This window comes from Peromyscus eremicus, unplaced genomic scaffold (genome assembly GCF_949786415.1).
Source record: "Peromyscus eremicus unplaced genomic scaffold, PerEre_H2_v1 PerEre#2#unplaced_110, whole genome shotgun sequence".
Taxonomy (NCBI): domain Eukaryota; kingdom Metazoa; phylum Chordata; class Mammalia; order Rodentia; family Cricetidae; genus Peromyscus; species Peromyscus eremicus.
In genome coordinates, this window is record NW_026734349.1 from 283,071 (window position 1) to 306,998 (window position 23,928).

The following is a 23,928-nucleotide window of genomic DNA, read 5'->3' on the forward strand; positions in this document are numbered from 1 at the left end:
CTTCCGTGCTGGACCTAGCGTCTTATGGAGTTGGGTGGTCGTCTCACTTGGTTTGAAATCTTCCCTTGTGCTCAGGGTTCTGGGTCACATCCAAGGCACTGCCCTAGCAGGACAAGAGTCAGCCTGGGAGGCCCCTTTTTGGGTGGCCGGCTTGACCTGGAAGGGTGGGCCAGAAGACCCAAGGCCATCCTGGCAGCTGTACTGGTCACCCTGGTGGGTGGATTCATGTAGAAAACTGCTGGAACTCTGAAAGCTGCTTTGTGTGTGTGTGTGTGTGTGTGTGTGTGTGTGTGTGTGTGTGTGTGTCTGTGTGTGTCTGTGTCTGTGTCTTTGTGTGTGTGTGTGTGTGTGTGTGTGTGTGTGTGTGTGTGTGTTTGGGGTGAGAGCAGGCAAGGGCAGAAATGCAGCTGTGAGAATACCTTGGCTTGGCAGCTAGGGGGCGAGGCTGAGCCCCTGGTCCTCAACCCCATGAGTATGTTTCTGAGGCTCCTCCCCTAGAATCCAGATGTGGTGTGTGGAGGACTCCCTTAGGGTCTGGGGCAAGCTCTCAAGTGTGCCTGCTCCCACATCCACACACACCTCGCTTGGCCCCTTCCATGACACCCTCCACCACCAGCTCCCTCTCCCCTCACCCCACCATACCCTCAGGCAGGGTCTTCAGGGGGTGGAACAAAGCCCAGTGTCTCAGGGCAGTGCAGTGCATGGAGGAACCAATGGAGGAACCAGTTAAGGTCTGTGACCCCATTCTACACACCACACCCTTACCCCCTCGGATCCCTAGCAGCCTCCCTATAGCCCCTGTCTGGCCAGTCCTAGCCTAGATGGTTGACCTCCATCTTGGAGCTTTGTAGCACAGCTTTGTTTTTTGTTTTTTGTTTTTTGTTTTTTGTTTTTTTAATTTTATTTTTATTTTTTGCTTTGCAGAGAGCAGAGGGAGAGAACCCTTCTGCCTTGGCCCTTGGCATTCTCGGTGCACTGCTGCCATCACGCGGATTCAGTTTGCTGATTCCATCAGCAAGTCCCTGTGCTTCCCCGGAAATGGAGGCCAGTGGCTTAGGGAAGGGCTCTGACCTGGGTACCCAGGACCAAAGCGGTTCTCTTGTCAGCTCCATGACCCAGGTGAGCTGGAAGAGGAAGCAGGGTCCAGGTGACCAGCTCCGGGCGAGCACTACGAGGCTTGGCTTGCAGGTCATGGAAGCACAGCCTCCTGGGTCCTGTGGCCGCCATGTCTGGCAGCAGGAGAGGACCTCTCCGCAGGGGATTGTGCAGCCTGGACTGCATGGGGGTCCTTGTGGGGAAATTTCCTACTCTGTGCTGGCCCGCCTGCCCTTACCGTGGTGCACAAGGCCACCCCAGGACCCCCTAGCTTTTGTCTGAGCCTCCCTAGCAGTATCCACAGCTCACTTCCGGAGACCACACAAACTCTGCCCTGCATCTCTGGGAGGTGCTCAGGGTCTCAGGCCTGGTTGCTAGCCACCTTGGCCAAATGTCTGTCATCCATTTAACTTCTCCTGACATCCCCTCTCCTCTCTGACTGCCAGGCCTTCTCTCTGGTTTCCCTTTTGTTCCTTTTACAAATAGCTTTCCACTTGAGCTGTGCTACAGGTGGAATTCATGGACTGGGACCTGTCTCAAAATGTTCCTGCTCCAGAGTCACATCCTCAGATCCCTACAAGAGGTCTGAAAGCTCCTCCCGCCCCATTATCATCTTATGGAAGCTGGTTGTGTTTACCCAGTAAGGCAGTGTGGTGGCTCAAGGTGAATCCTGGTAGAAGCATCCAGAGCAGGTTTTGGACTCAGTGGTGCTCACAAAGAGGCCAGGCAGGACTTAGGTGCCATGGAGGCCAGGTTTCACAGCCCCTACCTCCCCTGACAAGCCTCCCTTCTGGGATGCAAGACACAAGCAGTTCAAATACTCCTTCCTGTGTTCTCCTGCCTAGCTCCCTTTGCCTTAAACCCAAGGAGAACTCCCAGGATAAAGTTAACAAAGCCACTTGTCCTACACTGCCCTGTCCAGACATTATCTCAGCAGGAAGAACACTTAAAGAAGGTTCTGAAATTAACAGAGGACACTATCTGCAGTCCTAGAACTGCTCTGTGTGTGTGTGTGTGTGTGTGTGTATGTGTGTGTGTGTGTGTGTGTGTGTGTGTATGTGTATTGGTTGTTTGTGTGTGCCTGAGTTTGTTGTGGCCTAATCCTGTGAGCGTCCATAAGCAGTGCCTGACAGGCACAGTATTTAAGAGTTATGATAGTCAGGCCAGGGTTGAATGTGAAGGACAGGTTGGCATGTAGGGAAGCCTTTTAGGGCTCCATCCTTCAGCTCCAGCTCAGGTGAGCACAAGTTTTAGACTGGTGCATTGTGTCTGTGGTTTGGGTCTCATGGACGTGCCAGGGAATGGTGGATGAGAGCATTGTGTAGGAACCATCGGAAAGGTGACAGGACCATCCTTTAGAGTGGCCTGCCAGGCAGGTCTAGGAAGTCAGGGCCTCCACCCCCAGCAGCAGGAAGCTCCCTTTTTAGCCTCATCAAATGTCTCCAGGAGGTTTTGTGGAGAGGGGGATTTGGAAGAGCATAGACAGGCTTGTCTCCAGGTGGCAGGGAGAGTGATTTTCTTCTAGGCTCCATCATGGAAGATGTCAGCAGTGTGGAGGAGGACCTCTGGAGACTTTCACTGCTCATTGAAGGAAGGCTTCCTGTTGGGAGTGCAAAGCATTTCCCAACTGAACATGGCCTAGCTACCCTGGATACCAGGGATGGGACTGTACATAGGAGTGAGGCCTAGAGAAAGACAGAGATAGAGGTGGAGTTGGAGGTAGAGGAGGATAGCTAAATGAGAGAAGGAAAGTAAGGCGAGAGCAAATGAGAATCTGCCTGTGAGATGTTGGGTGTTTTCGTGATTGTTGGTGTTTTTTTTCATGCAGGCTGGTGGGCAGACCCACTCTGTCTATGAACACTTTTTTCTGTTCCATGGGTCTGGGCCCCTGGAGGGAATTTTGGTGAGGACACCTGGAATGTTTAGGGAAATCCATAAGGACAGACAGGGTGGGTGGGTGCTGCAGGTATCCTGGTGTTAAGAGTGAGAATTGCTTCTTGTCCCTCAGCTTTTTATTTTGCCTGTCCTCGGTCCACTTGAATCTCTTGAGAGAGCTGAATCCTGTGTGTGCCTAGGCCCTGGCACAGGTAGGTGGGTGTCCACAGGGGATACAGAGAGTTCCATGCCTGACAGGGTCTTGGGGAAGTTAGAGAACGGAAAGAGAAGTTTCCTGAGTGGTGCCTGGTAGTTGGTGTAGGGTAGGGTTGGGAGGTGGGAGGTTAGGGGTGGGAGGTGGAGGACTGTGCAGGGGAGAGGGATTGTGACAGAGCTAGAGGTAGGTCAGAATGGTTGCCTGGTGCTGCCCAGGAGACATGAGCCCAGGGTTTGGTAGGCAAGAGGGCAGGTGGGTGCAATGTTTCTTCTTTTGATGTGTCCTTGTCTCCACCTCAGGGCCCTGGCTGGCCTGCCTGTTGAAGCGAGGTTGTGGATGTCCCCGACCTCCAGTGGTCCCTGCTCCTGGTGATGTGGGGCAGCATCCACCTGCATGCACTTCACCTTGGAGGCCAAGGTTTTGGAAGGAAGCCCTTCTCCTCACCTATCTCAATATTAGACCATCGGACCATGGGACACGAAGCTCAGGCCCCCCACCCTGGAGTCGTGACCAGTGTACACAGCTGCCTTCCCTTTTCCCTTGTGTCCATCCGGGAGCGGCTTTCTGCCAGGTGGGAACCTGGTGCTGGGCCTAGGGTCCCATTGAGTTGGGCGGTAGTCTCCCCTGGTGACACAATTTCCCGTGTGCTCTTGGTTCTGGGACACCACCACCCCACTGCTCTAGCAAGTCCGGGGTCAGCCTGGGATGCCCCTTCTTTGCTGGACCCTTGACCTGGAAGCTTGGGTCAGTAGACCCAAGGAGTTGTAAGGGTCACTCTGCTGGGTGGAGTCATGTAGACAGCTGCTGAATCTCTAAAAGCAGCTGTGTGTGTATATGTGTGTGTGTGTGTTTGTGTGTGTGTGTGTGTGTGTTTCTTGGGTGATGGCTGGAAAGGGGCAGAGATGCAGCTGTGAGAATACCTTGGTTTGGCTGCTGGGGGCTACGATCCTGAACCCCAACCCCATGAGTATGTTTGTGAGGCTCCTCCCCTAGAATCCAGATGTGGTTTGTGGAGGACTCCCTTAGGGTCTGGCTCAGGCTCTCAAATGCGCCTGCTCCCAAATCCACACACTCTCCCCTTGGCCCCCTCCATGACAACCTACACCAACAGTCCCTTCTCCCCACACCCCACCATACCCACAGGCAGGGTCTTTAGGGGCTCGCACAAAGCCAAGTATGTCAGGGAAAGTGCAGTGCTTAAAGGTTAAAATGGAGGAACCAGTTAAGGTCTGTGACCCCCATCTACACACCACACCCTCACATTCTGCACACCCTCGGATCCCTAGCAGCAGCCCTAGAGCACAATGTCTGGACAGTCCTAGCCTAGATAAATGGCTTCCATCTTGGAGCTTTGGCTTTTTTTTTGCTTTCCATAGGGCGGAGGGAGAGCACCCTTCGCTCTTGGCCCTTGGCATTCTCGGTGCACTGCTGCCATCACGAATTTTCAGTTTGCCGATTCCGCCAGCAAGTCCCTGAGCTTCCCTGGAAATGGAGGTGGTCTGGCTATGGAAGGGCTCCCGCCTGGGTCCCCTAGGACCAAAGAGGTTCTCTTGCCTGCTCCGTGACCCAGGACAGCTGGAGGAGGAAGCAGGGTCCAGGTGACCAGCCATGTCTGGGAGCAGGAAAGGACCTCTCCACAGGGGATTGTGCAGCCTGGGCTGCATTGGGGTGGTTGTGTGGAACTTTTCCTGCCTGCGTGCCAGCTCGCCTACCTGTACCATGGTGCACAAGGCCACCCCGGGACCCCCTAGCTTTTGTCTGAGCCTCCCTAGCAGTATCCACAGCTCACTTCCGGAGACCACACAAACTCTGCCCTGCTTCTCTGGGAGGTGCTCAGGGTCTCAGTCCTGGTTGCTAGCCCCTGTGCCCAAATGTCTGTCATCCATTTAACTCCCTTCTTTACATCCCCTCTCCTCTCTGGCTGCCAGGCCTTCTCTCTATCTTGCATTTTGTTTCTTTTACACCTGGCTTTTCTCTTGAAATGTGCTACAGGTGGAATTCAGGGACTAGGACCTGTTAGAAAAGGTTCCAGCTCCAGAGCCACATCACCAGATCCCTGTAAGGGGTCTGGACCCCTCAACCCTCCATCATCATCCTATCCAACCTGATTGTTCGTACTCAGTATGGTTGTGTGGTGGCTCAAGGTGAATTCCAGTAGAAGCAGGCAGAACAGGATTTGGACTCAGGTGTGCTCACAAAGAGGCCAGGCAGGACTTTAGGTAACATAGTGGCCAGGTTTTATGGCTCCTGCCTCCCCTGAAAAGCCTCCTCTGTTTCATGCAGGACACACATAGTCCTGTCTTCTCCTGCCTAGCTGGACTTATCTTATACCCGGGGAGAACCCCCAGAGTGAAAGTCGAAAACCTCTTGTCCTGAACTCACATGTCCAGACATCATCTCAGCAGGAAGAATACTTAGAGAAGGCTCTGAAATTAACAGAGGGCACTATCTGGAGTCCTACAACTGCTAAGCATGCAGGAGCGCTTTTGTGTGTGTGTGTGTGTGTGTGTGTGTGTGTGTGTGTGTGTGTGTGTCTGTGTGTGTGTCTGTGTTTGTTTGTTTGTGTGTGTGTGTGTGTGTGTGTGTGTGTGTGTGTGTGTGTGCATGTATACCTGGGATTATTGTGGCCTAGTCCTGAGAGAAGACATAGCAGTGCCTGAGAGGCTCAGTATGTACGAGTTGTGGTGGTCAGCTCTGGGATGTAGGGGAAGGACCGGTTTGCATGTAGGGGAAGTCTTTTAAGGCTCTTTTCTTCAGCTGCAGCTCAGGTGAGCACAAGGTTTGAAGTGGTGCATCCTGTGTGTAGTTTGGGGCTCAGGGGGGTGCCAGGGCATCGTGGATGAGAGCATTGTGAAGGAACCATCAGAAAGGTGGCATGACTGTTGTTTGGAGTGGCCTGCCAGGGAGGTCTAGGAATTCAGGGCCTCCACTCCCACCAGCTGAACATGGCCTAGCTACCCTGGATACCAGGGATGGGACTGTACATAGGAGTGAGGGATAGAGGGAGACAGATATAGAGGTGGAGGTAAAGGTGGAGGAGGATAGATAAATGAGAGAGGGGGGTGACAGCAGGAGAGAGGGTGGGAGAGCAAATGAGAATCTGCCTGTGGGGTGTTGGGTGTTTTCGTGATTGTTGGTGTTATTTTCATGCAGGCTGGTGGGGAGACCCACTCTGTCTGTGGACACTTTTTTCTGTTCCATGGGTCTGGGCCCGTGGAGAGAAATTTGTGTCAGGACACCTGGAATGTTTAGGGAAATCCATAAGGACACACAGGGTGGATGCGTGCTGTAGGCATCCTGGTGTTAAGAGTGAGAATTGCTTTTTGTCCCTCAGATTCTATGTTACCTTGTCCTCGGTCCACTTGGAATCTCTTGAGAGAGCCGAGTCGTGTGTGTTCCTAGGCCCTGCCACAGGTAGGTGGGTGTCCACAGAGGATACAGAGAGTTCCATGCCTGACAGGGTCTTGGGGAAGTTAGAGAACGGAAAGAGAAGTTTCCTGAGTGGTGCCTGGTATTTGGTGTAGGGTAGGGTCGGGAGGTGTGAGGTTAGGGGTGGGAGGTGGAGGGCTGTGCAGAGGAGAGAGATTGTGACAGAGGTGGACATAGGTCAGAATGGTTGCCTGGTGCTGCCTAGGAGACGGTTAAGGTGGGGGCCTGGGCCCAGGGTTTGGTAGGGCAAGAGGGCATGTGGGTGCAATGTTTCTTCTTTTGATGTGTTCTTGTCTTCACCTCAGGGACCTGGACGCCCTGCCTGTTGAGGCAAGGTTGTGGATGTCCCGGGCCTTATGGTCCCTGCTTCGCATGATGTGGGGCAGCATCCATCTGAACACTCATCACTACCAAGGCCAAGGTTTTGGAAGGAAGTCCTTCTTCTCCCATCTTAGTATTAGACCATCGGATTTGGGACACGGGACTAAGGCCGCTGACTCTGCATCCCTTACAAGCATACACAGCTGCCTGCCCTTTTGCCTTGTGTCCATCCTGGAGCGGCCTTCTGCAAGGTGGGAAGCCTGAGCTGGGTCTAGGGTCCCATTGAGTTGGGTGGTCGTCTCCCTTGGTGTAACACCTTCCATCCCACTGCCTTAGAAGAACCGGGTACAGCCTTGGAGGCCCCTCTTGCCGGGCCACCTTGACCTGGAAGCTTGGGTCAGCAGACCCAAGGCCATGATGGAAGCTGTACTGGTCACCCTGGTGGGTGGAGTCATGTAGACAGCCACTGGATCTCTGAAAGCTGCTGTGTGTGTGTGTGTGTGTGTGTGTGTGTGTGTGTGTGTCGGTGTGTGTGTGTGTGTGTGTCTGTGTGTGTGTCTGTGTGTGTCTGTGTGTCTGGGGTGAAGGCTGGGCTAGGGTAGGGATGCAGCTGTTAGAATACCCTGGTTTGGCAGCTAGGGGGCGATGCTCTGCCCCGAACCCCAACCCCATTATTATGTTTCTTTGGCTCCTCCCCTATAGTCCAGATGTGGTTTGTGGAGGACTTCCTTAGGGTGTGGCTCAGACTCTCAAGTGAGCCTGCCCCCACATCCACACACTCCCCACTTGGCCCCCTCCATGACACCCTCCACCACCTGCCCTCTCTCCCTGCACCCCACCATACCCTCAGGCAGGGCCTTCAGGGGCTGGCACAAAGCCCAGTGTGTCAGGGAAGTGCAGTGCATGGAGGTTACAATGGAGGAACCAGTTCAAGTCTGTTACCCCCATCTACACACCACACCCTCACCTTCTGCACACCACTGAATCCCTAGCAGCAGCCCTAGAGTGGCATGTCTCTCCAGTCCTAGGCTAGATGGTTGTCCTCCATCTTGGAGCTTTGGCTTTTTTTTTTTTTTTTTTTTTTTTTTTTGCTTTGTGAAGGGCGGAGAGAGAGCACCCTTCGCCCTTGGCCCTTGGCAATCTCTGTGCCCTGCTGCCATCCCGAGGATTCAGTTTGCCAATTCCGCCAGCAGGTCCCTGTGCTACCCTGGAAATGGAGGCGTGCCGCCTAGGGAAGGGCTCCCGCCTGGGTCCCCCAGGACCAAAGTGGTTCTCTGGCCCACTCCATGACCCAGGAGAGCTCCAGGAGGAAGCAGGGTCCAGATGACAGGCTCCGGGCGGGCGAAACGTGGCTGGCTTGGGGGTTCACGGAAGCACAGCCTCCCGGGTCCTGTGGCTGCCATGTCTGGGAGCAGGAGAGGAGCACTCTGCAGAGGATTGTGCAGCCTGGGCTGCATGGGGGTGGTTGTGTGGAACTTTTCCTGCCTCCGTGCCAGCCCGCCTGCCCTTAAGGTGGTACACAAGGCCACCCCGGGACCCCCTAGCTTTTGTCTGAGCCTCCCTAGCAGTATCCACAGCTCACTTCCGGGGACCACACAAACTCTGCCCTGCATCTCTGGGAGGTGCTCAGGGTCTCAGGCCTGGTTGCTAGCCACCTTGGCCAAATGTCTGTCATCCATTTCTCTCCTCCTGCCATCCCCTCTCCTCTCTGGCTGCCTGGACTTCTCTCTGGCTTGCCTTTTGTTTTTTTTACAACTGGCTTTTCTCTTGAGTTGTGCTACAGGTTGAATTTAGGCACTGGGACCTGTTAGAAAAGGTTCCAGCTCCAGAGCCACATCCCCAGATCCCTGTAAGGGATCTGGAACCCTCAACTCCCCAATCATCATCCTATCCAACCTGATTGTTCGTACCCAGTATGGCAGTGTGGTGGCTCAAGGTGAATTCCAGTAGAAGCATCCAGAACAGGGTTTGGACTCAGGGGTGCTCACAAAGAGGCCAGGCAGGACTTAGGTACCATAGTGGCCAGGTTTCACAGCCCGTGCTTCCCCTGACAAGCCTCCTCTGTGTCATTCAGGACACACATAGTCCTGTCTTCTCCTGCCTAGCTTCATTTGCATTAAACCCAGGAAGAACTCCCACCATCAAAGGTCCAAAAGCCCCTTGTCCTGCATTCTCATGTCCAGACATCATCTCAGCAGGAAGAATACTTAGAGAAGGCTCTGAAATTAACAGAGGGCACTATCTGGAGTCCTACAACTGCTAAGCATGCAGGAGCGCTTTTGTGTATGTGTGTGTGTGTGTGTTTGTGTGTGTGTGTGTGTGTGTGTGTGTGTGTGTGTGTATACCTGGGATTATTGTGGCCCAGTACTGTGAGAAGTCATAGCAGTGCCTGAGAGGCACAGTATGTACGAGTTATGGTTGTCAGCTCTGGGATGTAGAGGAAGAACAGGTTTGCATGTAGGGAAGCCTTTTAGGGCTCCATCCTTCAGATCCAGCTCAGGTGAGTACAAGGTTTGGAGTGGTGCTTCGTGTGTGTGGATTAGGGCTCAGGGGCATGCCAGAGCGTGGTTGGTAAGAGCATTGTGTAGGAACCATTGGGAAGGAGGCAGTACCGTCCTTTAAAGTGGAATGACAGGCAGGTCCATGAAGTCAGGTCCTCCACACCCACCCCCATCACCAGGAAGCTCCCTTTTTAGCCACAGCAAAAGTCTCCAGGAAGCTTTGTAGAGAGGGAGATTTGGAAGAGCATAGACAGGCTTGTCTCCAGGTGGCAGGGAGAGTGATTTTCTTCTAGGCTTCATCATGGAAGATTTCAGCAGTGTGGAGGAGAGCCTCTGGAGACTTTCAGTGCTCATTGAAGGAAGGCTTCCTGTTGAGGAGTGAAAAGCATTTCCCTACTGAACATGGCCTAGCTAACCTGGATACCAGGGATGGGACTGTACATAGGAGCGAGGGACAGAGAAAGACAGAGATAGAGGTGGAGGTGGAGGTAGAGGAGGATAGATAAATGAGAGAGAGAGAAAGTAAGGCCAGAGCAAATTAGAATCTGCCTGTGGGGTGTTGGTTGTTCTCTAGTTTGTTGGTGTTTTTTTTTCATGCAGGCTGGTGGGCAGACCCACTCTGTCTGTGGACACTTTTTTCTGTTCCATGGGTCTGGGCCCGTGGAGAGAAATTTGTGTGAGGATACGTGGAATGTTTAGGGAAATCCATAAGGACACACAGGGTGGGTGTGTGCTGTAGGCATCCTGGTGTTAAGAGTGAGAATTGCTTCTTGTCCCTCAGATTCTGTTACCTGTCCTCGGTCCACTTGGAATCTCTTGAGAGAGCCGAGTCGTGTGTGTTCCTAGGCCCTGCCACAGGTAGGTGGTTGTCCACAGAGGATACAGAGAGTTCCTTGCCTGTCAGGTTTTGGGGAAGTTACAGAACAGGAAGAGAAGTTTCCTGAGTGGTGCCTGGTAGTTGGTGTAGGGTAGGGTCGGGAGGTGGGAGGTTAGGGGTGGGAGGTGGAGGTCTGTGCAGAGGAGAGAGATTGTGACAGATGTGGATGTAGGTCAGAATGGTTTCCTGGTGCTGCCTAGGAGACGGTTAAGGTGGGGACCGGTCCCAAGTTTTGGTAGGCAAGAGGGCAGGTGGGTGCAATGTTTCTTCTTTTGATGTGTTGTTGTCTCCACCTCAGGTACCTGGACGGCCTGCCTGTTGAGGCGAGGTTGTGGATGTCCCTGGCCCCAGTGTTCCCTGCTTTGGATGATGTGGGGCAGCATCCACTTGAATGCACTTCACCAAGGAGGCCAAGGTTTTGGAAGGAAGCCCTTCTCCACTCCCATCTCAATATTAGACCATCGGAGCATGGGACAGGAAGCTCTGGCCCCCCCACCCTGGAGTCCTGATCAGTGTACACAGCTGCCTGTCCCTTTCCCTTGTGTCCATCTGTGAGCAGTCTTCTGCCAGGTGGGAACCCGGTGCTGGGACTAGGGTCCCATTGAGTTGGGCGATAGTCTCCCTTGGTGTCACAACTTCCCGTGTGCTCTTGGTTCTGGGACACCACCATCCCACTGCTCTAGCAGGTCCGGGGTCAACCTGGGAGGCCCTTCTTTGCTCGCCGCCTTGACCTGGAAGCTTGGGTCAGCAGACCTAAGGCCATCCTGGCAGCTGTATTGCTCACCCTGGTAGGTGGAGTCTTGTAGACTGCTGCTGGATTTCTGCAACGTGCTATTTGTGTGTGTATGTGTGTGTGTGTGTGTGTGTGTGTCTGTCTGTCTGTCTGTCTGTCTGTCTGTGTCTGTGTCTGTATGTGTGTGTGTTTCTGTGTTTGTGTGCACATGTGTGAAGGACCTCATGTAGATGTTCAAGGACAACTTTCAAGATTCAGTTCTTTCCTTCCACCCTGGGACTTGGCGCTTACACTATGGTTGTTGGGCTAGCACAGCAAACTCCTTTACTTGCTAAGCTTTCTGTTGCCTTCTGTATCTTCATTTTTGTCAGTGTTATGGTTTGTGTGGGTCAGGGGTTTTCAAGAGGGGACATACAGGTCAGGGATCATTTTTGAATTTAGTAATATTTTAAAAGTCCATCCCAAATGTAAATAACTTAGCATCCTTGGTGTAGTAGATGAATGGAACTAAAGACTCCAATTTTCAGTCAAGGATCAAGTCTCCTTTAGATTAATTTTTATGCAGTGTTATTCTAAGTAAAGTTTCCCTTGGGAACAAGTTAGAATTCTCTACTGCAGACCTACCCAGCAGTTTACATTTGAACATCATTCTTCAGGGATTCATGTACATACTCAGTATTAAAGTACTGATATCTAATTGTTATAGAATGATATTTGCTGAGGTCATTTAATGGAGAGGAGGGGTACCATAATTGTGACTTTCATTGTGGCTGATCATTTCTTAAAGGAGAAAAACTGCTAAACCTGATTTGTAAACCCAAATACCATTATTTAGTATAATAGTTACTGGTGATAGAAGGCACCATAGGTTAGTATAAATTCTTTTCTTTTTTGTTTATACAGAAAATGTTTATACAAAGATCAAGATCGTTAACAATAAAAAGTTCACATTTTAACTGTAAGTTGATCATTAGATCGTTTCCTAGGATCCATGTAAGGGTGACGGGAAGTTTGGGGAAGAGTTTCTGTGTAAAAACCACAAGGCGGTGCTTAGGGCTGGTGGTGGGACTTGAGGGCCTATGAGGTTAGGGGGCTCTGAGAACTGCAGAGAGCAGGAAGAGAATGAATGTGAGGTCCAAGGGAGCTGATGGTTGGGATGCTTGGCCCATTGCAACTGGGCAACTTTCTCCATAAACTGGCCAAGAACAATGGTCCTCCTAAACCTTACCTAAGCTGGTTTATAAGGAAAAGACTTCATACTGAGAGGTAAAGAGGAGCCAGGGGTCTAGGGATGACTTTGTCCTGACACTAAAAGGTACAGGTGGGAGAATAATAGACTTCTGCCTCCATCTATAGAGCAGTAATAAACAATGCCTGCCAATGCTGGGAGTTAGGCTGTTAGAACAGAGAGCTCTATAATGCTTCCTAAGGGGACTAACTATTCTGAAGCAAGAATGAGAAGACTCAAATGCAACGACCCTATTACAATGTAGATCTTGCTGGCAAGCAATCAAGAGAAGATTAGCCACAATAGTGCTGGTAGCAAGTGAAAACAATGGATAGTTCCTCTTTACAAACAAGAGCATCAAGCAGCTGAGAAAACCCCTCTTGATGTTAGGAGAAAACCTCAAAGACTGTCCCTGCCTTAGAAAGCGTCTGATTGAATTTCACTCTGGGGCTCCTGGTTTCAGAGTCAGCACTCAGACCATGACAGAAAAGACTAGGTAGAATGGTATGGTGGGAGAAGATGTGACAGACATGTTAAGGTCTTAACGTATCAAAAAGCAGAAAGAGGACCAGAATCTGCGTAGGCTCTGTCCTTCAAAACCCACCCCTATTGATCCATATCCACCAGCTAGGAGACCCGTCTTCCAAATACTCCACAGCAGTACTATATGGGAACCAAGTTCTTAAACATATGAGCCTGTCGGAAGCAACTTAAATCCAAGTCACAGCATTCACATTTATTTATATCAGTGTGGATGCATACATGTTTATTCTATACTTTGTGTTATCATTCAATATGTCTATATTCATTTTATTGTGTATATTGCTGCAATTTGATAGAGACTTTTTTCTTCCTTTGGCATACCTCCATCCTTGTAGGTGTGTGTGTTGGGGGGTCAATACTTTGGACAAAGGTATGTCAATGTTTGGCATGGTAAGGGGTTGTCACACCATTTCTAAAGTGGCATTCTTATTTTGCATTTCTATTAGAAATGCTTGTGTGTCCCTGTTGCTCTGTGTCTTAACAAGCAACTGATACAATTTTTTAAAAAAGATGACCATTTCTTTTCATTTTTGTGTCCTAGTACTGGAATTCAAGACCAGACGCTTGTATATGCAAGATATACTGTCTGATTTTTGGTTTCGTTTGTCAAGTTGGGAAGAAGGAACATTTGTTTAAGAACTGCCTTTATTAGCTAGCCTTTGGGCATGTGTGTGGGATATCTTCTTGACTGCTGATTGATAGAGGAAAGGTCTAGCCCACTGTGAGTGGTCCCTTGCCTAGGTAGGTGGCCATAGGTTATATAAGAAAGGTAGCATAGTAAGGCAGAGCAGAAGCCAGCAAGCAACATCCATTCATGATTTCTGCTTCAGATTCAGCCTCCAGATTTCTGTGCTCAAGTTCCTGCCTTGACTTCCTTCCACAGTGGACTGTCACCTGTAAGCCAAATAAACCCTTTCCCAGAATTGTTTTGGTCTGTGCTTTGTCACAGCAGTAGAGAAAGAAGCTACCACACCAGGGAACCATTTTGCCACTGTTCTTCAGGCTCTGGATTGGCATTTCGTTTTCTTGTTATACATTTTATTATTTAAGACAATATTTAAATTTATACTTTGATCATGATTTTCCCATCCCACAAGTCCTTCCAAATCCTCTACCCTTCCCTACTTATCCAACTTTAAGTTCTTTCTCAAAACAAACAAACAAACAAATAAATAAACAAAAACCAATTCTTAGAAAGTATGTAGTTATACTTGGTTTCAATTATATGGCTTTATTTTGAGAAGACATTAATTTTAGTTTGCCACTTTTTCTAACATTATGCTGTATTTTATCATCATTATTTTCACAAGTATCTTATTTTTAAACTTTTGTTTCAGTAGAGCTAAAGCTTACCAGAAATTTGTTCTTATTTATAAATCCCTTTAATTTGTTAAATGAATCCTCTTCACGTACTTTAAGAAGGAATTGCTTTTTAATGAGAGACAGAAAGTGAGTGGATCAGGATGGGAGGGAGGTTGGGAGAAAAATGGGAGAAGTAGGGGAGGGGAAATCTTTTTTTTTTTTTAATTATTTTATTTATTATGTATACAGTATTCTGCCTGCATGTGTCCCTGCAGGCCAGAAGAGGGCACCAGATCTCATTACGGATGGTTGTGAGCCACCATGTGGTTGCTGGGAATTGAACTCAGGACCTCTGGAAGAGCAGTCGGTGCTCTTAACCACTGAGCCATCTCTCCAGCCCCCGGGAGGGGAAATCTTAATCAGGATATAATATATGAGAAAAATATTTTCAATAAAATAAAGGAACGAAAAAAGAAAAAAAAGACAATACCCACAGATGGGCTGAAACACTAAAGAGCCGATGTTCCTAAAATGAATCCTAATCACTTTAACGTCTGTCTCCAGTACTGTATGGATTCTTAAAAATGGATTGTAGTTGTAAGTTGGCCTTTCCCAGTGGATCCTTCGTCATTTAACTACTTCAGAAAAGAAAACAGAGGTACTTGACTGAAACTGAACGTCCCTTAGGAAGCTTGAGTTCAAAGTGATTGCTACTGTGATGGCGCTGACATGTGGAACTGCAGATAGGGAAACTTCCCTCGCTCCTCCCTTCCTGCTCTTGCCCCCTCACCTGGCCTTTCTGTCCTCATGATGTATCCCAGAATGTTACAGAGCAGCAAGGCAACCCTACAGCAGCACCGGATTGGGAGGTCAAGTCTCCTATCCTCCAAGTCTATGTGTCAAATAACCTTCTGCTCAAGTAGTTTTCTGTGTGTCTGTTTGTTCTTTTGGGGATGTTTTCCCCTTTGTTTGTTGGTCTTATTCTGATGTGTTAGTTGTTTTTTTATATTTCATTTTATTATTATCCCCTAGATGTCTGTTTGTTTTCTAATGAGAGACAAAAAAGGGGTGGATCGGATGAGAAGGAGGTGGAAAGAAACTGGGAGGATTATGTAGACAAATTTCTAAGTGGTCTTATTAAATAAAGAACATGGAGCCAAATATAAGGGTGAAAGCCTCAGAGATCAGAGAAATAGTGAGAGCCACCAACCACCTTACCTCACCAGCTCTGTAGCTTCCAAAATGCCATGACTTCCTGTCTACCCAGGCTTTTATTGCCCTGCTCTTCTGCCCTCTCATTGACTATTAGCCCAGCTAGCTCACTTGCTTGTTACTGCCTATCTGTACAGACCTCCAGGATCTCTATGGTTGGTACTGGGATTAAAGGTGTGTGTCACCATGCTTGGCTCTGTTCCCTAGCGTGACCTTGAACAAATAGAGACCCTGCCTGCCAAGTGATCAGATTAAGGGAGTGTGCTACCTCTGCCTGACTTTTGTGTCTACTTAAAACTTCATGCTATTTCCTGTGATCTCCAAGCAAACTTTATTAACATGCAAATAAAATATCACCACATTTCAGCACAAATAAACTATCACTACAGGATTAGAGGGAAGAGAAACCTTAATCAGGATATATTATGTGAGAAAAAAGATCCATTGTCAATAAATGGGAAATATATACATATATTTATGGGGAAAAAGAAGGATATTCTTTGGATTCATCTATATCTAAAAATATTTGGCTTTCTATGTAAGCAACACTTGCAACATATTGTCTTTTAAAGATTGCCTTGTTCTTTGATGATTAGTGCTTCTAGAGGAAGATTTGAAGTCAATATGATCTCCTTCTACATGTATGATTTTGGTCAGTTTCAATATACACCTTTTTGTGCCTTGTAAATCAATAAATTTATTGTTCAATATCATTTTTCATAGCATGCCATGTGATTTTTGATCAAGTGTTTTAAAACATCAAATAAATCATATATCCTTTGATCCAATTTGATATTCGGTTCAAATAATCAAACATGTTGAAACTAAGGAAACTGTCTAACACAGATTTGAGTAATTTTTGTTCCATTTTGTCCTTGTCCCTTTTTCTGGAAAATCAATATGTATTGGATCTCCAATGTCTATCTTACAAAGTTAAGTTCCTACGTCTTTTATATTTTTCTTTAATTTTTATATTGCTTTTCTCCAACCAATCTTCCCCTTTCTCCTTCTCTCCTTCTATAATCCAATCTACCTCTCATGATCTTAGTTATGTCTTTTCTCCTTTATGCTATCTTCATTAATATCTGTTTCTGTTTTTCTCCTTTTCATTTTTTCCTGAGCTCTCTGAAATCATTTCAAAATTTTCTATTGTTTTAACATTTCTTGAGCAATTTAATTTTGTTCTTAGAGTGTGTGTGTGTATGTGTGAGTATGTGCGCGTGCATGCACAATTTATGGAAATGGATTTTCCCCATTAACTTTTAAAAATTATTAGCACTGTGTTCACTCATTATTTGACTTTATTGCAGTGCAATTTGTTTCTTTGAGTAGGTCCTATCCATCATGCTATTTATTTCCCCCTTTCTTGCCTTTGTTTCCACTTGTAGCATATGTGCATATGCATTGGTTCCTTTTAAATTCTTTAGAGTAGCTCTTCCTAGACCAGTTATCTGTGTGAATATACAGGGTACAGAGGCCAGGATAGAGCTCTAAGCCAGCAGAATTCTCTGGACTCAGAATGGAAACCTATAGAGTACCAGCCTTTTGTGTCAGGGTGTGTGCTTAACTGCCTTCTAGTACACAGCATCTTTCTCCTCTTTCTTGTCTATTTCTTGTCTCTCTATATTGAAGAGACTGGAAGGTTGGAAGAGCTGCTGCAAACCACAAAAATACATGAAGTAGGATTTCAGCTCATTATGACAAGCTAATACCTGGAAGAAGCCAAGGGCCTTCCAGAGGTCAAGCTGAGGCTCAAGAGTCTTGGTGATATTGGCTTTTGATTATTTGCTGTTTCCTACTATGAATATCTCATGTGCTATTGTAGCTTTTCCATCATTCTTTTAGCACAATTTCCCCTCTACTAAAGGGATATTTAGATAACCTTCTGGGCAGTAACAGCCAGGATTCCTAATTTCAGGCCTTTCTGTACTTATTGTCATAAGCAGCATCTGGCCAGGACCATCCCCAGATGGATGAAAGTCTTATCAGACATACCTCTGTACTCTTTAAGAACAGAATTAAGCATCTAGACTATCTGTTTGAGAAGGCGTCGCAGATGTGCTAATTAAGTTTAACCTTCTCCTTTCCAAAATCTTACCTCTAGTTTTAGATCCACCCTTAACAATTAACTCAGAACTAAAGGGTTCCAACTTACATGTACATCTAGCTGTGATGAAAGTTGCCTAGTCAAGTTGCCTATCGACCGAGCATACTTGCCAGAAACTGTGGGAGCAGAGATATCTTGGAGAGATAAAAGTCAAAGGGATAAAAGGGCAGTTTTATTTTCAGAGAAGGACTAGATTTAAAAGAGAAAAGAGAATGGAAGAACTAGCTGGGTAAGAACTGGAGAGGGATGGATTGAGATGGGAAAGAACTAGATTGAAGGGCTAGAAGAGAGTAATAGAGGAACAAGATGGAAGATGAGGAAGAGCCAGATGGGGAAGAACAAGATGAGGAGGAACAAGATGAGAAAGGAGGAGATGGGAGAGGAGCTGAAATGGGGAAGAACTAGATGGATGAGGGCCTAGATGGGGCGGAACTAAGATGAGAAAATTAAGAGAGAGCTTAGAGGTCAGCAGGTAAATGTAGAGAGAAATCAGGCAAGAAAGGAGCTAGGCATGAGCGCAGAACTGAAGCTGTGTAGACAGAATTTTATCCCAGAGGAATAAGGTAGACAGACAAAAGAGCTCGGTGTACTTAGATTCTTTGCCCCAAAATAATTCTCGCCATTTGTAGCTTCTCTTATGGGCCCCTGGGAAGATGATTATTAAGGTTGGTCCTTAGTAATATTCAAGAAAAAGCATTTCCAATCTCATTGACATTTTGTTAATAAGACAGGAGACATACAAAGTAAACAGAAAGCAGAAGTATTTAATTTTTCTTAGTATTGACTTAAATGTTTAGCTTTTAGAGAGGCAACATTCAAATTCTCACCTAACTATTCTACTTCAGTGAATCAGCCATTTGAAACAACTCTCTCCCTCTCTCCCACTCACTCTCTTCAGGAATACTGTCATCTGCTTTAAGCTTTCCTTCTCTTTAGAAATCTCTCTTCACTATTTCATAATCTCAGCTACTCTCTGATATTTATTAAACTTAGAAAGTCTTCACTGGATGTGTTGCATACTCTAGACTTGTTATGGACAAGGTGTAGATGGCAATCTATTTGTCCTTTTGTCTATGCTTGTTCTCTGGAGCCAGAGATATCTATATATCTTCTCTTGTTGCAGGATATTTGATCACACTGTGACACTCTTAGACTATGTTAATAGTGTTAATGTTGAATGAGGGGGTGGAACCAGTGGCTAACTGACTGGAATTAGCCATAGAAAAGCCAGGAGTACAGATAGGGAAGTTGGACAGGAAGGAGGAGGGAGGGACTTGGAGTTAAAGAGCTCTCTTTGACCTGGGACATGTGGATAGAAGGTGTGCTGGGTGGGTCTCTGGTAAGAAAGGGAAAGTCAGCTGTTCACTCCTCCTGTGCTTCTTTGATCCCTAAGGTTTTACCCAATATCTGATCCTTGAGTTTTCATTGGTAATGGACCCATTTAGCAAAACACAACAGTCTCATATCATTTCAAGTGTTTTTGTGCTTAGGGTAATACATTTTTTATAATCATGTATTCATTCAACAAAATATCATAAGTACTCACTATGTGTTCTACTATCTTTAAAATGTTGAGGTTATTTAAATCATCTTAATTTTCCAGAAAGTATATACTTTCCCCTATTTGCCTGGTGTTTATTCTTATGTTTAAACGTTTTGTTTTCAATAAGCTATATTTAACTACGTTTTATGTTTTATATCTAATAATTCTAATGTATAATGATCCACTAGCCTAAATTTTCTATTGTCTTTTTCAGTCTTGTTTCCTAAATTAGGTAAGAATTTTTGTATATATAACATGATCATTTCTCAGAAAAAATTGAATGGAATGTTTGAGGGCTGAGAGAAAGGACATTCCTCTAAAAGATTTGAGTTTTCTTCTGTGAGTCTGGAATCTATATGAATTACATTCTTGGTTTGAGGTTTTGTGGCACAATTAAGTTAGTGTGAATTAGACTTACTCATATGTACCTGTTTGTGGTTATGAATTCTGAGGCTTTATTTTTGTACTCACTAACAAGGTTGATACTAGCAAATTTACCTGTAGTTCTCCAGGCTTCTCTCTTGGGGTTGGATTGTCCATGAGGGTTTAATTCTTAGTTTGCCTTATGCTGGAGAAAATTTTTCTGTCCTAGTCTTATGGGGGATCTTCTGTTGGGCTTTGAAGCCCTTGAATTTCCTCATGATTCTGAGAGTTAACTCAATTTCACCCAATTCTCTTGGAAGCAAGTCAGTTGAAGTTCTCAGAGATTTTACCATCATTCATTGCTTAGCCTAAATATTCTTTTGTTTTGTCAGTAAGCAGGTATCTGTGGAGACTTAAGGTTATTTTTTAGTATTTTTATGTTTTGCATTTGAAGGTTTATCCAGGTCATCTAATTCTCTATCAAAACCATTGTTCTTTTTTAATCCATCAGGACACTGTTGGTTTTAGACTGCATCACCATAAGATTCACCTTGTTTGAAGTCTCACTCTGAAATATCCACTCAATATTTTCATCAAGAAAGATCTCATTAAAGGGAGATTGATTTAACTCATCCTGTTCTCTGACAAGAGTAATTCAATAGACACAAGTACATTAATAAGTTTTGACTTATTGGCTAAATATCAAATTACCTGACATTGTTATTCAGCAAACAGGAGTATCATAAACTCATATTAGCAAAGTTTTTTATAGACTCAAAAGAAGACAAATATCAGATTTCAGAAGCTTTCTGGTTGTAGCGACGCCCGCGTTACTACCCATTCACCATGTCCCAGTGAGAGGCTGAGGATTAAAAAGAGAGACAAGACAGCAGGCCATTTCTCTCAGTAGAATGCCCCCTATTGAATTAGGGAGGAAGCCTTAAATACAGACTTACAGTACAGTGGAAGAACCTGGGAGGGCAAAAGTAGGCTACAGGTGTTTTACATTCTAGCATTCCACCAATATGCAGGATACACAAACAAGGCACCTTCGGTAAGCTGTTTAGGAGGAATGAAACCAGCAGGGAATTAGCATAGGGAGGACATCTGATCAAGGTCAGCAAGCAAGGCAACAGCTCCCCAAGGACCAAGGGTCAGGGCCCAACATCTGGTTACTGTGTTCCAAATTAATTCCTGTCTTTTCTAGGTAAAACAAAACAAAACAAACCAAAAACCCCCTATAAAAAACCCAAACACAAAACAAAACAAAAAGTAAGGTCAATGTTGGAAAAAACAGTCTGAATTCTAATCAATGAAAGTATCTGAACTCAACTCTGAACTCTGGATTCCTATTCCATTGTTTATACTACTTTGCATCTGAGGCAGTCTGTGGGAATTGGTTTTTCGCCATGTCAGTCCCAGGGATTGAACTGAGGTCATGAGGCTTGGCAGCAAGTGCCGTTACCTGCTTAATAATCTTGCCGGACCAGAAGGTGATTATTTTCTGCATAGAGATTTAAAATCCCATAAAGAACCTTGGGTTGTGTTGATTCTGGTCAAGAGAATCCTGTGTAACAGTGATGATGCTGTTGCTAGGTTATTCTATGCATTTCACAGAATGTGTATAAATATATCTATAATTGTTTCTCATAACACACCTAGAAAATGTGTAAGATTACTCATGTTAATCACGAAGTCATCAAAACCGTAAGGCTGTGTCCAGGATCCTATGTCTCCAACTATTAGCTTCACACAATGCTATGGCAGCTAGATAAGTGAGCAGTGACAATGTTTTATGCAAAGGAGAGCTGCCTTTTTGCATCTCCTGACACAGGATGGATGATACCATTACCTCATTGCAGTTGTCAGCATGTCATATGCACATTTATTTGTGTGTGTGTGTGTGTGTGTGTGTGTGTGTGTGTGTGTGTGTGTTCATTCATATTCATGTTTATGTGTGTGGCAGAGTGTTGAACATGTACCTGTATGTGTGTTCAGGCCAGAGATATATGTTGGGTGTCTTTCTCAAATTGTTAGTTTTCTTTTTTTTCTTTCCTATATTTATTTATTTATGTGTTTATGTATTTATTTATTTATTCGTTTTTTTGGTTTTTTGAGACAGGGTTTCTCTGTGTAGCTTTGGACCCTGTCCTGGAACTCACTCTGTAGACAACTCACTCACAGAGATGCCCCTGCCTCTGCCTCCCAAGTACTGGGAGTAAAGGCGTGCACCACTACCGCCCAGCTAGTTGGGAGATGGTTTTCTTACTGGTGGGGGTTACTGCTTATAATTTTACACAGGATGACTTTTTTCAATTACTGTGTTTCTAAATATTTTCTCTCAGGCTCCTCCCCACCTTAGACAGTCCTATGTGCAAGTGCCTTCACAGATATACTGAGAGGTGTGTTTCTCGAATCTCTCAGGTGATTCTAAATCATCCTGAATTTTACTGACAGTATTAGGAAAGAGTCTGGGTTAATAGATATACATGGGTTCTGTGCAACTCTGTTCCTCTAGATTGTACTGTTCCAGGGAAGAGGAATCTGATATCAAATAGTTTAACTCAAAATTTAAAAATTCGCTGGGCGGTGGTGGCGCATGCCTTTAATCCCAGCACTCGGGAGGCAGAGCCAAATGGATCTCTGTGAGTTCGAGGCCAGCCTGGGCTACCAAGTGAGTCCCAGGAAAGGCGCAAAGCTACACAGAGAAACCCTGTCTCAAAAAACCAAAAAAAAAAAAAATTAAAAATTCACTAATTCTATGTTCAATGAATTCAAAAATTTTTGACAGAGGAGTTGGCACAGCCTTTGTTATACTGTGTTTTGACTCTCACATAGCATCCAGCATTTTTCAGTTTTAATTGACTTAAGAACCAGTTTTTTAGACCATAGTTATATTTATCTCACAATACAATATTTTAGAGACAGCAAAGGGCTTTCATCCAAAAAACAAATTAACACTAATTCTGAAACAATGTCACCATGTCTTTGGTACATGGGGGCTTAGCTTTGCTTACTATCAGCTTAACCAAACATCTGTGATACCAACTGATTGTAAGTGAGGAATACCTTATCTATTCAGAGTCCTCAAGGACAAAAAAATACTGAGAAAGAAGATGACAGCCAGTAAATGAGAACCCCAGTGGTAGAGCACTTGCTTAATATGTACAAAAACCCAGCTTCCATCGCCAGCAGAGCTAACACAAAACATCATTTGTAGTGGAATTGATCTTCCTGCTTCCTCAAGGAATACCCTGACAACTATTTAGAGTATCGGGGGTAAACAAATAGATAATTTGTCCTCTGCTCATTTCCTTAACAAGTCCTTTTCCCCTGGCCTCAGCTGTTAGCACGTAGTTAGATCCCACTGCTATGTGCCGAACACATCCTCCTCTCCCTCTCCTCACGTCCCTTCCATTTATCCTCCTCTTGTATAATTTCACTAATTCTCTCCAGGTTTGTGATAATTCCCATCGCTATGACATCAACATAGAGCTCTGACTTCAATCTCAGACGTATGTCTCCACTCAGATGTCCCACAGACTCTTTAATCCATCCTTTCCAAAGTCTAATCACTCCCTTTAATAGTTCAAACCCACTCCTTGTGCTGCTGCTCAGGGTGGTGTGAAAAGGATGTACATCCACGGCCTGAGTGATGGCATAAACACAACCATCTGAGGCCTTGTTCCAAATGCTTATCTAAAAGATAAGAGGAGAATTGAAAGTCATTGACCAGAAGTAATTCAGGGACCAAGATCCTATGACTTCTTGTCATGTGGATGGATGTGGAGAGAAAAGAGGTGACAGATCTAGCTTTTACTAACAAATTAAAACTTTTGACAGGATAGGGCCCTGTCCCTTAACTCTCATTTTATCTGCTTGTAAAAAATGGGGTTCAAAGGAGGCAATGAGAAAAGCAAATGCATTTTTACATTTTACTTCTGACAATTTAATACGTATGACAAGATCTTATGACAAACAAAAACCATCAGCAAATGGTTGGCTGTGAGAGGTAAGATTAATAACCTTAAAGCTGTTGATTGTTGGCCTTTTGCAATTTTATTCCCATGAGTGTAGTGATGACACATTAAGTGCCATTGTCAATGCCCATATTTTGTATGTTGCTCTCTGAGTCCACCTATCCCTACATTTGGCTGGGATTTCTGAATTCAGACATCCCCATGTCCCTCCTGAGCGCTCCTCTCAGTCTTACCCCACTTTTAGAATTTTCTAGACAAATACAAGGATACTGAGTTTCCTTCCTGTTTGGCTTCTTTACATTCCAGAGAATCTAAGTGAATCTACACTGGTCTCCATGGTAAAAAATTTTTGAAGTGTTGTTTTGGAAATCATCATGCTCAGTTAAGGTTCATTTCTTGTGGAAAATTTCCTAGAGCCAAATGACTTTTGGGATTGAATAACAACAAGAAATCAAAAGATAAAATAATCGATTTTAAGATTATGCATGCCATCACTCTACAGCCACCTTTAAATTTTTTATTTATTGTCTGGATATGGGTCTTTGCCCTGCATGCATGTCTGTGTAAGACATACATACCTCGTACCCCTGGAGGCCAGAAAA